Source organism: Lissotriton helveticus, chromosome 12, assembly GCF_964261635.1.
Source record: "Lissotriton helveticus chromosome 12, aLisHel1.1, whole genome shotgun sequence".
NCBI lineage: Eukaryota > Metazoa > Chordata > Amphibia > Caudata > Salamandridae > Lissotriton > Lissotriton helveticus.
In genome coordinates this window covers 508,709,637-508,724,279 of record NC_136073.1, presented here as the reverse complement: position 1 = coordinate 508,724,279, position 14,643 = coordinate 508,709,637, and positions in this window count along the sequence as shown.

The window sequence follows — 14,643 nt, the reverse complement described above, 5'->3', positions numbered from 1 at the left end:
CACAGAGTCAGAAGCGCCGGAATACTATGGTCCGGGTCCGTGAGGTAAACCAACATGTCGTCTGCGTATAGCGAGACGCGATCCTCCTCCCCCCCAGCCCAGGAAATCCCCCTAATCAGTGGTGTGGACCTTATCAGGTGCGCCAGCGGTTCCAGGGCGATCGCAAAGAGTAGTGGCGACAGGGGGCAACCTTGACGAGTTCCTCTACCCAGTGGAAATGTGCGTGAGATATGACCATTCGCTACCACCTGTGCCATTGGCCCCGCATATAACAGCCTAACCCATGCTATGAATTTGGGACCGAACCCCAAGTGCGCCAGGACTTCGAACAGGTATGTCCACTCAACCATATCGAATGCCATTTTCGCATCGAGAGCCAATACTACCGCCGGCTCGAGAATCGACTCCGCTCCCGCCAGCACTCCGTGCACTCTCCTCAGATTCAATGCCGTGTTTCTATGCGGCATGAACCCGGACTGGTCGGGGTGTATAAGGTCCGGCAGGCGCGTCAGCAACCGGGTAGCTAGGAGTTTGGCTAGTATTTTAGCTTCTGCATTGAGCAGGGAAATGGGGCGATATGAGTCGCAGTCTTCCGGTGGCTTCCCGGGTTTGGGGATCGCGATAATCGTCGCTAGTCTTTGGTCTGGTGGTAGCTCGCCCCTCACTAGGCTATCCTCGTACATGGCCAGCAGGTATTCACTAAGCCGTCCCGATGCGGCCTGGTACCACTCAACCGGGATGCCATTCGGGCCGCTCGCCTTACCGGGCTTCAATGCTCGTATTGCCATCTGGACTTCATCCACCGTCAGATCTGCCTCCAGGGCATCTGAAGCCTCCGGCTGCAACCGCGGTGTGTGGATCGGCTCTAGCGCTGCCCTGGCCATTTCCACCGTCACCTCCCTATCAGACGTGTAAACACCCTCAAAATGGACAGCGAATATCTCTACGATGCGCTCCGGGCTCGTATGTAGCACCCCCCCTCTATCTGCCACCCGTTGGATACCTCTAGAGCTCCCTCCTTTCTTGTCCAACCAGGCCAGCATCTTGCCCGCTTTGTCTCCTACGTCATATATTCTGTTCCTAGTTTCCGTTATCTGCCCTCCGACCTGATGCCGCAGATACTCCATATATGTGTGCTGCTGGAGGCGCAGTGTGTGGGCAGAGTCCGGTGTGGGGTGTGTCTCGTGTGTCACTGTCGCTTCTCTCAGTGCCAGCTCTATTTCGGCCAATTCGCGCGCCCTTTCTCTCCTATGGCCTGCAAGTGTAGCGATTGCGTGCCCCCTCAGCACTGTCTTGTACGCCTCCCACAGGGTCGCTGCCGAATGCACGGACTCTAGATTCTCTTCGAAGTAAAGCTTCGTCGCCGCCTTGAGCGCCTTCCTGACCTTGGGCACCTGGAGGCACGCTGCCGGGATAGGGTATATCCGTTTACGGATTTTCCCCTGGGTGGAGAGTGTTAAGAGAACCGGGGAGTGGTCCGAAATGCCCCTAGGGTGAATGTCTATGTTGTCCATGTGTTGCAGACTTTCCCCCAGCGCCAGGAAGTAGTCTATCCTCGTGAGGCTATTGTGGACAGCTGAGTGGTAAGTGTATTGACTCATGTTTGGGTGTGCATGCCTCCACATATCCACCAGACCCATTGCAGTCAGAAATCGTTGGAAGCGTGAGGGAACCCCTGACGGCCCCATGGGTGGGAATCTATCAAGTGTGACGTCCACAGTGGCATTAAAGTCCCCCCCAAGGATAATGTCCCCCTCCGGAAGTGCCAGCAGGAATTCGCCCAGAGCCGGGAGCATGGCGGAATGGAGGGCTGGTGGAATATAGATCGAAACCACATTAAGAAGTCTCCCTTCCCACTGACCCTGTATGGCCGCAAAGCAACCCTGCCCATCTGTCTTCGTGCTTAGTGGTATAAATTGTGAGGATTTCTGAAGTAATATCCCAGTCCCTCGAGACCCAGAGGAGAACTCTGAATGCACCGCCATTCGATAACCCCTCCTATCAAGTGCCTTTACAGTCCCCCCTTGGAGATGAGTTTCCTGTAGAAGCGCCAGAGCCGGCCCCTGTCTTTTCAATGCAGTGAGTACCAGCCCTCGCTTCACCTTATCCCCCAGGCCCCGCACGTTCCATGTTAGAATGCGAAGGGGTGCACCCCGGGGACTAGGTGCACTCACTTCCCCCCTACGTTGTGAGCAATCTGCCATGACCCATCGTGTGGCTATCTATGCGACTAATATGCCCTACGACCATCGTGTCTCTCCCTTCCTGACCCTCGTGACATCGCGGGCACCCGCCAGCACCACCCGACCAACCCAGTAGATCTCCTAAAAACTCAACTAGCTCCCCTTCTGCCTTCCCCAACTGAACCTGGAGAAACATGCAGCAGAATACAATTCGCGATACACTTAAAATATTCAAACATCCCCCCCTCTCCCCCCCCCTCCCTGCCTCCCTGCCAGACGGGCTTAAAACTGACCGCCTCCCCAACTCAGCAGAGTGCTTTACCCAACCCATTAACAGTACTTGCTTGCTGGGGTGAAGTGTCCTCCGGAGTAGACATGACCCCTGCCCCCTCCGGTCTCCCCCAGCCAATGTCTAAGCCGGGACACACCCACGAAGCCATGGCAATGTTCCTTCCATTCATTGTCGGGGACTACTCCTCCACTTCTTCCAGACTAACGGCGTGCTCCTGCGCTTGTGAGTGCGTAGATTCAATTCCACCTGATGCTTGGGACCTCGGCTGGCTGCCTCCTCGGTGGGTCTGGTTCGTTCTCTGAGAGCGGCGGGGTAATCCTACCTGGCGCCATCCATCCAGGCAATCACGCGCTGACTCTGGCGTATCAAAAAACCAAGTCTTGCCGTCCGCGACCACCCGCAGCCGGGCCGGGAACAGCATCGAGTACGGCAATTCCTTAGTCCTCAGTTCCCTTTTGATGTCAAGGAAGGTCCTCCGTCGGCGCGCCACCTCCGCTGTATAGTCCGGGAAAAAGGCTATCGTGGAGTTCTGGATTTGAAGCGGCGCCGCCCTCCTAGCCGTCTGTAGGATCGCATCCCGGTCCCGAAAGTTGAACAGTCTCGCTATGATGGGTCTGGGGGCGGCCCCAGTCTTGGGCTGACCCCCTGGAACTCTGTGCGCCCTTTTGACGGAGAAGAAGTGCGAGAGGCCTTTGGGCTTGAGCTGTGTCTTGACCAGGTCCTCCACGTACAGATCCATGGCTTTAGTTCCTTCCGACTCCGGGACCCCAAGAATTCTTATGTTGTTGCGCCTCGAGCGCCCTTCCTGATCGTCCAGTTTTTCTTTCAGCGTCTTATTCTCGGCCGCCACTCGTTCCATTGCCAATTGTAGGTCGGAGACGTCCTCCACTAGAGACTTAGTGACCACCTCGACCTGTTTCACTCTTTCTCCCATTTTCTGGAAGTCCGCCCTCAGGAGCGAGACTTCTGTGGCCGTGGATCCCACTGTAGCCTGTACCTGTGCCAGCGCCTTCATCACGTCCTCAAGCGTCGCTTTTTAGGTCCCATCAGTCTCTGGCGATTTACCCGTTTACGTGCGTGGTTCAGCCTGAGAGTGCGCCTGCCTCTCATAAGCAAATTTGGATAGTGTAGATTGCGACGAGGAGTTCTTCGGGGCCCTGCCTGCCATGTTGCGACCCTGCTCCTTACAGTCTGTGGGGCATCAGTGAGTAATGGGTGAGGGGTGGACCTCGATGTTCGCGTCCACTTACTTCCCCTACTTGGAGAGCGGGCTGTCCGTGTATGGCAATGTGTCGGGCAAGATCCCTGTCCTGACAAACAGCCAGAAGAGGCTTCAGTCCAAGGGCAGACCGAGTCAGACCCTGTGCACCGAGCTACCAGCCCTCCACTCTTCGGTCCTCCTTGCCTTGGGGTGCCACCCTCCACCTCAATCCGCTCTACGTGAGGACTCCTCGGCAAACCCCAATCCAATGCCAGCTCTGTGTGTGTGATGTGGGATGGAAGTCACTCCCAGCCCACCGTCAGATTCTGGGGCTGTATGCTGTTAATGGGCTCCTCGCTCGTGCCCTCGTCGCTGCCCGGGCCTTCTCCTCTTCCTAAGTCGCTCCTCAGCTTTCTGCTCCCCCCCTGCCCTACGCACAGCAAAGTCCGCCCCAGTTCCTAGATGCGGCCGTTTTCAGAGTAGCGCCGGCCCTCATCAGGATGCGGCAGGGTCCGCGAGCCGCACGAGTGCTGGTCCCTTGTATTCGGGGACTGAGAGCCGGCCCGCTGCGTCCCCCGCCAAGCGTGCTCACCGTACTCCCCCTACCGCCTACTTCGTTCTCCGTCCGAGTGCTCCCACACTGACCTTGCTCCTCCTCCGATCGGCGCCCCACCAGCTCCGCGGGCGTCTCAGGAGCGCAGGCACTCGGGGAGTGGTCCGATCCGTGGGTCCGGCTTGTTTTCGGGGGGGAGGGGTGAGCAACGCTCACTTCCGGTCACTCCGTGCCGCTTCCCACGCACTTCCTCTCGGCCTCCAGATCCACGAGATCCCGGTGATGCTGGAGCGATGCAGGCCCTCTGGTGGCGGATGCTGGAAGTTAGCCTCCCGGTGTCCGTTTTCGGCCGTTTCGCCTCCGGGTGGGTCCCGCTCAGTCCCGGATCCGGGTTCCACCGGTCCAAGGTTATTCCAGGTCGGATTAATGGTCGGATTGTTGTGGGGTCGCTGTCTCACTCACGGAGCCCTACAGCTATGCGACCACCATCTTCAGCCGCTAAGCCACGCCCCTCCCAGGAGATTATTTTAATCTGAATGATGTATGTGTGGGTTTTGAGGTCACATCATATTTTGAGGCAGGCCATTCATCTGCACTAGCTCACTAATGATGTCACGTTATTTATATACCTATTGGACATCTGAGACTATATGATATGTACACCAATAGCCTGCTTGCTTAGATAGCAGCCATATGAAGCTCTGTAAATGTAAATGTTTTTGAGCTTGTAAAGCGCCCTGCTACTCGTCCATAGGTCTCCTGGCGCTGTATAACTCTGGGGAACCCGTCCTGGCTTTCCCTGTGGGATGGTCCCTTGCTGGGAGTCCCCAAGGTGGAGCCAGGCATCCCCGGTATTGGTGGGGCCGTTGTGGAGATTAGGCAAGCTAATGCCCAGAGTTGCCGAGTGGAACCCCTGATTAGAGTAAGCACCGAAGCGAGAATTATCGAGTCCGCTGACCAAGGTCCACGACTTGGTGCACCAATTAGGAGATCACCATGAGGATATTCAGGCAGTTTAGAGGGATTGGCCCACTTATGCAGAATCTGTGATGCCATCAAGACATCATTAATCATACGAGTGCCTACTGGAGCTGTGGTTATATCCTGTCTTCATTACTTTAGATATATTAGACTTGTTGTTCCATTTACATTTTCCATGCATTTCAGGCAGGCCTCTTTATAGTGATTAGCCCATTTGGGCAGAATCAGTGACACCAGCAGGACACCCTTAATTATTCAGTTGCCCACTGGGGCTGTAGTTGTATCCAGTCTTCATTATTTTAGAATGTGTTAAACTGGCTGCTTCATTTTTGTTACAGTAGTTCATGCACTTCTTTCTGGGCACACATCTCGCTTTTCAGATGTATGTCACTCTAGAATTATATTCGGTGCTACCTACTGAATGCCTGGCATCACTGATAGATTCTTTCTATAACAGCTGACTAAACTTTCTTGGGTGGAGAGACAGGTCAAAGCCCTGGCAGGAGGAGTGACTCTATTGGCATCACTAGCAAGCGGCCCATCCCTTTTCCACATCAACACTTGTCTGTTTATTGAATATGAATTTTAATAGCTACAATGAGTCAGCTGACATCTAGACAAGTGCATGTCATTTCACAGCAGCTATGGAGTTCAACATGTATTCATGAGTTCTTCACAGTTCTTTATGTAATTTACATATTTGATTTCTCTTACTTATTATTACAACATGATCCCTGATTATGTAATGTAAGGCTACTGTAATGCTCCATTGCAGTGCTTTCTGAGTAATCATACATAACCTTGACTGGGTTAAGATGGCCATCATAATTTGGGGATACACTGTAGACCTGTGAGGCCTTTTTCATTGTTCACATAGGTGTAAATATTTACATGCACTAAACTGACAGCAAATTGCCTGTAAGCAAGGCCTTTATAAAGCCGAAATGCATTGGGTTGTATTCCATGCTTATGCTGCTTTCTGGAATGGATTAATTAAATTAAATCCTATTTGCATCACTACATCATTGTGAGTGCGCTGCTTCTTTCCAGGTCGGCTGAGCTGGAGTCATTGATATATGCAGGAAGCCTCTCTAATATGCTTACCGGTAGTGCAAGGATATAAAGGGTAACGAGGCCCTGGGGACTGTGGATAAATATATATAGGTGGTGGTCCCCAGCTTGTAGGGGGTCCCTGAGGCCCCCCTACACTGGATTTTTTCAAAGCCCCAAATGTGCTGCCGATACCTGGGGCAGCTGGGGGTCCGCGGGCCCCTGCACAATATTCAAGTAAAGCTGTGAGGTGGCAGTCCCCGAGGGTACTGTAAGCTGCAGGAGGGGGGACCCATTCACCCCCCTCCTTTTCCAGACCCCAATGCCCCAGGGACCTGGCCCAACCGTGGGCCAAATAAACTGAAAGTGGAGATCGCAGTTCTTTAATTTCAGAAATATTCACTGATCTGCTCATGGATTATTATTTTTTCTGAGATTTTATAAAAAAAAAATCTTTTTAGCCATGGTGGGGTCTCTAGAGACTCATGCACCATGGCCAGGGGCTCTGGTGGCCCTACCCTGGCCTCTTTTCTTTTTTAAAATCTTTTTTTGTGAGACTCTCGTTCAAGCCAGGTCTCAAGATGGCTGTTAACACTTCCTTGTTGATGTGTTGGCATCCAATCAAATTTTAGTAGGATCCACGAGTCCACTGCAAGGACTCGCATCCCCAGATATCTATATTCGTAACCTTAAATATCTCTGAAACTACTGAATGGATTTACATCAAATCACAAAATGCACATTTTCTTGGCCAATATCTAGCTTTTGGACAAATTTGGTGTAAATTCGTTCCACAGTTCGGGCTGTAGTTGGTTAAAAAAATTAAAAATCCCCATAGACACTCCCCATTTCTCCACCTGTCTGTAAACGCACATTCTGGTGCACTACTTTTTGGGGGATGAAGTTCCCCTTGACTATTGAGGGTCATTGGGGCCAACTAGCTCTCCTGTTACCGCCAGTATGACTGGCACAGCTAGATATATATATATATCTATCTCCACAGTCCCTCGTCACCTTTCAAGTCCCAGCGCTACAGGTGCACTTCCCGGAGAGGCTTCTTGCATATATCAACAACTCCAGCTCAGCAGAGTCGAAAAGAATCAGTGATGTAGTGATGCAAATAGGGTTTCATCCAAATAGATCCATTCCAGGAAGCAGCATAAGCATGAAATACTACCCAATGCATATATATATAGTGGATATGCCCTTCAGTGATTGTTTGTTGACTTTTCCTGTTGAACCAGGCATGTCTTCCATTTGCCCTTGGATATTTGATAGAATCCCATCTAAATTCGATAAGAAAACTGGGAGAACCCACTGGGATCGTAGGACGATCACAGGATTAAAAAGCATTGTAGAAAACATATTAGGAAATATGGATGCCTAGGTAGGGCTATGAGTTGAACAACTTTAGTATGTTTATGAAGCAGATTGTAGTAAGCACTAACTTAAAATCCTCCAAGGGCAATATTAGGACTATTCCTCTCCTGATTATCCTATTAAATGGAGAAATAAATGCCCTAGTGAGACAACAATATGTGCTGTATTCATCAGAAAGGAACTCTAAAATGTCTCTATTAAAGAGGTGAATGAGCTGGCTTAAAGGCCCGCCTAGAAAAGAGGCATGTGACCAGCTGTGGGTGGATCTAAGAGAGGCAGTTTTTAAGTGTAAATCACAGTCCCTATGGGCTTTAGTGGATGAGGGCTGTGGGTCAATTGTTAGATCTTCTCCTCTACCATTGAGGAAGCTAATTGTATTGGCTTCATCTCAAACCTTTACACTGCGAATGGAGAGGCAGATGGCTTTCCCAAGCTACAAGTGGGTGTACATACTCATAACGCTCCCTCACAAAAAGAAATTGTGCTGACAGTTCAAGGATTGCGTGCCTCTGCTGCAATGGGCCAGATGAAGTCCCAATCTCTGTTATAAAAAAAAGAGGCAAACCTTTGGAGTACAATAATGTATCGAATTTTTAAAAGCTGCTATAAGAATAGGATAGTCCTCCCCTCATGGACCTGGAGCATTAGAGTCCCATTATATATGAAGGTAGACCATAAATGGCCACTGCATTATCGACAGATCACCTTTCTAAATGAAGATGGCAAAGTGATTACTAAATATCATCTATCCCAGATAAGTGAGTGAGCAGAAGATGACAAAATGATTCCTCTTGAACAAGCGGGTTTCAGGAGAAACCATGGAACTCTTGATAATATTACTGCCTTCCAGAGAATCAATGAGAAATATGAGATGGTACGAGGAGGAGTGGGTTATGCAGCATTTATAGACTTCTCCACTGCATTTGATAAAGTATATTGACCCTTGCTGTTGAGAAAGCTCCTACGATTGGCTATGCTGAGTTCCCTGTTAGAGCTTGCAAGTGCTCTCTACTCCTCTACATGGAGCAGGGTACTGCTTGGTTGGGATCATGGCCTTTCCAGGGAACTAGCAACCCAAAATGAGCTAAAAAAAGGGTACCTTTTAATATTCTGCTCTTCTCCTTATATATTTCAGACCTCTTGCCCACTTAACCCAGAGTAAGGATATTGCCCCTCCCCAAAATGGAAGATCTTCACTTAGTGTGAATCCAGTGTTTACAGCTGTATTCATTTACTATTAAAATATAGTATTTATTTAGTATGCATGAAGACTATGTAGTATTCCCACAAGCCGAAATATGCAAATTAGAGAATACTTGTTCTACTCAACTACCCTTCTAATACATGATGAACACTTCAATTGATTGCTGAGTTTTAAAAAAACAGTAAATAAAATGACGGACTATCTTTCCTTGACAAAGGACAAAGATAACGTTGTTAAAAGACAGCATGCGTGGCCAATCGTAAATGGTTCTAAGAAAAAGAAGATACAAACCTACCTGGAAACATCTTGGTCAAATTTTTTTTTATTTTTTTATCAATGCTAGGTTTGGTATCTTTCCAGGCTTATGCCACTTGGCACCATGGAAAAGAACGGATGATATCTGTTTGTGTAGGCTATGTAAATCTGGTCAAGAAAACATCTTACACTTAACGTGCCTTTGCCCGAACATGGAAGCGGAAAGAAAAAGTATACTCAAGAAACTGTTTAATGAACGAGGAGTAAGGACTTGCAGACAGGCTCTAATGGCAACCTTAGATCCAGATGACCTATCAATTAACTCAGCTTTCGTGAAATTTCTTATATTGGCCCAAAAAAAGTTGGAAGCCTGTCTTTGATCTGACTATGATTCTACTAATTAATAATTTTAAAAGACAGAATATTTTATTGTATTATTAGTAGTATTTGAATTTATGCATTGTGTTGCCATTTTTTACTTGTATAAGTTTTAACTGTTTTGTAAGATTTTAATTAATCAAACAAATAAAAAAATTAAAAATTGATTGCTAAAAGAAGACTAGTAGTATTCTAGAAGAATAGTATTTGAAGCTTAGTAGTATTCTGTTAGGGTTTATTTGTAGCTCTTGTGCTAATTGAAGAGCAAAATGAAGGCAAATCTCATTGATTGTGACCACTATTTAAAGACTAGTGGTAGTCTTTGTGAGCAATATCTGAATACTAACGGCAATGATTGTGAAGACTCAAGTAAGTCTAGCAGAATTTAAAGTGAATGTTAATTAAACACTATTGTGCTATTTCAAGAGCAAAATTAAGGCTAGTCTCATTTATTGTGACCACTAATTGTAGATTAGTGGTATCTTTGTGAGCAATATCTGAAGACTAATGGCAATGACTGTCAAGAGTTAAGTAAGACTATAGCAGAATTCAAATTGAATGTTCATTGAACACAAGTCACATTAATTCTGATTAATTTATAACAATTTTATTCATTTGGTTGCTTGCACAAAACTTCTTTAATGATGGCTTTTGGACTACATTTTATGTGTTACATATGTTGGGAGTCAACGATTCTAATACACCTGTTACAAACTCATTAGTCATGTATTTAGTAAGCATTTTATAATTGTGGTATATGAGAAGACCAGAGCAAGAGATCGTAGGAGAAGCACAAAGCAAAGGATCCAACCCAGACATACACAGGATTGTACCAGGAGACCCCTCCTCCTGCAAGTAGAGAGCAGGTTGAATTGGCGAAAACCTGACTGAATTCCCACTTGGTCCATGACAAGACAGGATCACCACCGTTTGTTTTCAGATTACCCAAAATGAGCAATTGTGCAAAATTCAATTAGTTGTCAGATAAAACATTAATTGTTCTAATTCCTCCTGTAATGATTGTCCACCAGACTCCATTAATGTTAGAACTTATAAAAACAATTCACAAAACACATTTGTTCAAGGTGTTTATGGCATTGACCTGTACATTTTTTAAAGGAAATGCAGTTGTACACAAAAGTGTGTGATATGACATTTCAATGATATTTGCCGATGGAAGAGCTATTGGCTTTGCCAATGTTTTAGCCATGTTGTGCACTAGCTAGTGGTACAGAGTGTTGCAGTGTGGAATTGCGAAGAGTGGAATAGAGTGTTGTAGAATGGAGTGCCAGATAGTGTCAGAGTGGAGTCGCGTACAGTGGCGTACAGTGGAATGGCATAGAGCAGAGTTACTAATCTGTTGCTGCATAGTGGAAGTCCTTTTGTGAAAGTTGATGAGTCACCTTTCTGTAGCCTATTGCAGTATTTGAGTTTTAAAGTAGTACTAATGGAGTAAAACCTTAACTAAGCCAGTGTCAACAACAATAGAAATGCCAAAACAATAAATGCAAAAATATGTCATAAAATGTGCTGCATTCGTTGCCTTTTCTTACCACATAATTTAGTCTAGTATGCCCCATGATTTGGTCCTCTTCAGCTGCATAATTGCAGTGGCCCCTACATAAATTGACAATTTCTTGAGATAATGGAAATACAGTTGCCTGTTGATTAAAAAATATTTACCAGCAGCAGCGAATAAGAAGAACAATGTTTAGTGGTGAGTAGTGTTTCTAGGATGTGTTGTGAGTGGGTGATGGTATAGTGAGCAAGAAACACAGTGGCTTTGAGTAGGGTCTGGCAAAACTGAGAGGGTTATTGAGTGGTTTTGTTAATGACTGCAGATTAGTACTTCAACTGGCGTACAATGCAGTAGGCGTTTCTTCTTATTTCTTTTTTAAGGGTCTGCATTTGGTAAACAGAAACGTATTTCCGAGATATGCAGATGAGGAGTACAAAGGGAACGTGCCAGAGAATTAGGTGTTTTGGGTTATGTGGTCAAAGTTGCTGCTACTCACTTGGTTTTAAAATATGAGTTTCACTTACCTTTTTAGCAACCATTCTTACCTTGAAATGTTTTCATTTTTCAGACCAGTAGCAGGGCAATCTGACGAATAGCTGTAATAATTGACAAGGAGATATAAGTGATTTACTAATGTAAAAAGTATTTTTTTAAATAGGCACATAACATTGTGAATTCAACTTCTTAGCATAAACTGAGACAGAATGTGTGGTTGAGTTTCACTAACCATACAACATATTATGGCATATTGAGTAGTGAATATCATACATCTATTACACAGCTACCACAGTTTAGTTCTAGTTTGGCCAGAGTTTCTATAGGAAAGGCATTTGTTCCTTTCTTTAATAGCCTTGGTACCGTTTCATTAAAACATTAAAAAAAAACAATCACTTTGGCTTCATCATGGAAAGTTATGCAGAAATTATATCAACATTGATTAGCAAAATGTTAGAAAGTTATAGAGAAAACCTGCTTTTGGTTATTTGGTGTAAATCTGTTTAGCCATTTTTTGATAAATTAGCATCAAAATGGAGATCATGATGAGCTGGTCTCTTGTCTTCGTGGACTAATGCATCCACTGTAGGAGTCTATACCTCACTGCAACGAGTTCAAATCCCAATCCACTCAGCCTTTAATCCTGAGGTTGAGTACCTTTGAATTGGGTAAGAATAAAAATCTATTAATCAGCAACAAGATACCTTTTCGCTGAATGTGTGTATTACAAATGTGCATGTTATGTTAGGGTAAACACTAGGTAAAACTTAAAAATAACTGAACCATTGGTGCCAGATATTCTGCGATTGGCCGATTCAATGTGGAAGCGTGGACCCTGATTGGCTGACCAAAAAAATGAGAATGTTGGGTCAGCCATCTCAATCCTCTAGTCCTGAACGGGGGGGACATGAAAGACCACATAGGGGTCAGGATAGGCATGTCTTTGCCTTTGGGACACCCCACTTTAATTCAAAACAGGTAAAAACTGAAAAAAAGAAGATTAGGTCGCAGGTACCCTAGTATCAGTGCCTGGTACTAGGGTACCCAGCGCAGTAGCCACTGTGGTACCAATAATACATTATAAAAAAAAATACAAAACCCTACGTCCAGTCACCACTTTGCACATGGGAAAGACAGGCACCATCATATTATTGAAACCAACAACAGGACAGGAATTCCTACCATTATACCCAACCCAGCATTTTACCAGACGTAGCCAACATATCATGCATGCTCACATATGGCCAAAAATGACCCTTTTTGTGATAGGCCAACATTTTCCAAAGGTTGGGTATCATGCAATGGTTGCCTAGTTGCCAAGGAAAACCATTATGTGAGGGTCAGCATATCACCAGTGTTGGCAATGGGAGCAACACTACTCCCTCAGGCACTCACATAGCCTTAAATGTTTTTCTAGATTACCTTTTACTGCTGTCACGATGCCAAATGGTGCTCCAGGCAGCCTTGCATTTCCCCTCACGTAGACAGCAGCAGTTCCCTGATTAGTACTCCTGAGAGAAGTGGATGTGAGTCATTTGGGTAGACTGCAGCAGACAACTGGGAGAGAATGAGACAGCCTTGTTGAGGGTTTGAAACAGGAGAGCATGAGAGCAGCAAGCAGAAGCGGGAGTGCATGGATAACTGAACACTGCAGTGGTAAGAGACCTTGTTATGTGAAAACTGTAGGTAGAATGAAAGCATGAGTGACTCCACAACACTGTAAACATTTACAATCTTTCTGATAGGACCATCAGGAAGAATGAAGTAAATTAGAATGCTAGCAGCTGAGGGACAGTATGAGTTAGCATCCACAAACCTTTTATTGGTTCATCTATTTAAACGCAATAATATTTGGTGTTAGAACTTTCTATGCAGAAGCCTCTACTCCAGTGGTGGCTGCTTTCAATAGAAAGTGGTAGGGTAGTGGATCTTTAAAAAAAGAAAAAAGGACTTACCTGCCACTCTCCAGCTTTTTCCACGAGCGCAGTCCAGCTCCCAGACTGCACACCCAATCCCGAAGCTGCTCTCATGCTATTACCCAGCATGACGATTCAGAAAAGGGGGTGGTGATGGACAGAGCATCTGAATTAAGCAGAACACTCATACCCAGTCAAAAGATCAGGGCTTGATCCATCACCGTTTTTTAGCTCACTGCACCATCCCAGCTCAGAACCTGGCTACATGCAAATTAGTCTGTCCCTGGCCCAGTGCATCATGGGAACAGGGCAGACCAAACTACCAAGCCAATTCTTTACTGGAAAAGAAACAAGCTTCCAGGGACCGGTTTCTGGCATTGCAGCCGTCTTCGGCCCGGCTTGCTTGAATCCTGATGGTACAGTGAGCAAGGGACTCATGTCTGTGCATACCCTTCCACTCCTATAGTGGCCAAAACGATTCAGAAAAGGGGGTGGTGGTGGACAGAGCATCTGAATTAAGCAGAACACTCATACCCAGTCAAAAGATCAGGGCTTGATCCATCACCGTTTTTTAGCTCACTGCACCATCCCAGCTCAGAACCTGCCTACATGCAAATTAGTCTGTCCCTGGCCCAGTGCATCATGGGAACAGGGCAGACCAAACTACCAAGCCAATTCTTTACTGGAAAGGAAACAAGCTTCTGGGGACCGGTTTCTGGCATTGCAGCCGTCTTCAGCCCGGCTTGCTTGAATCCTGATGGTGCAGTGAGCAAGGCACTCATGTCTGAGCATACCCTTCCACTCCTATAGTGGCCAAAACGATTCAGAAAAGGGGGTGGTGATGGACAGAGCATCTGAATTAAGCAGAACACTCATACCCAGTCAAGAGATCAGGGCTTGATCCATCACCGTGTTTTAGCTCACTGCACCATCCCAGCTCAGAACCTGGCTACATGCAAATTAGTCTGTCCCTGGCCCAGTGCATCATGGGAACCGGGCAGACCAAACTACCAAGCCAATTCTTTACTGGAAAGGAAACAAGCTTCCGGGGACCGGTTTCTGACATTGCAGCCGTCTTCGGCCCGGCTTGCTTGAATCCTGATGGTGCAGTGAGCAAGGGACTCATGTCTGAGCATACCCTTCCACTCCTATAGTGGCCAAAACCGATTCAGAAAAGGGGGTGGTGATGGACAGAGCATCCGAATTAAGCAGAACACTCATACCCAGTCAAAAGAT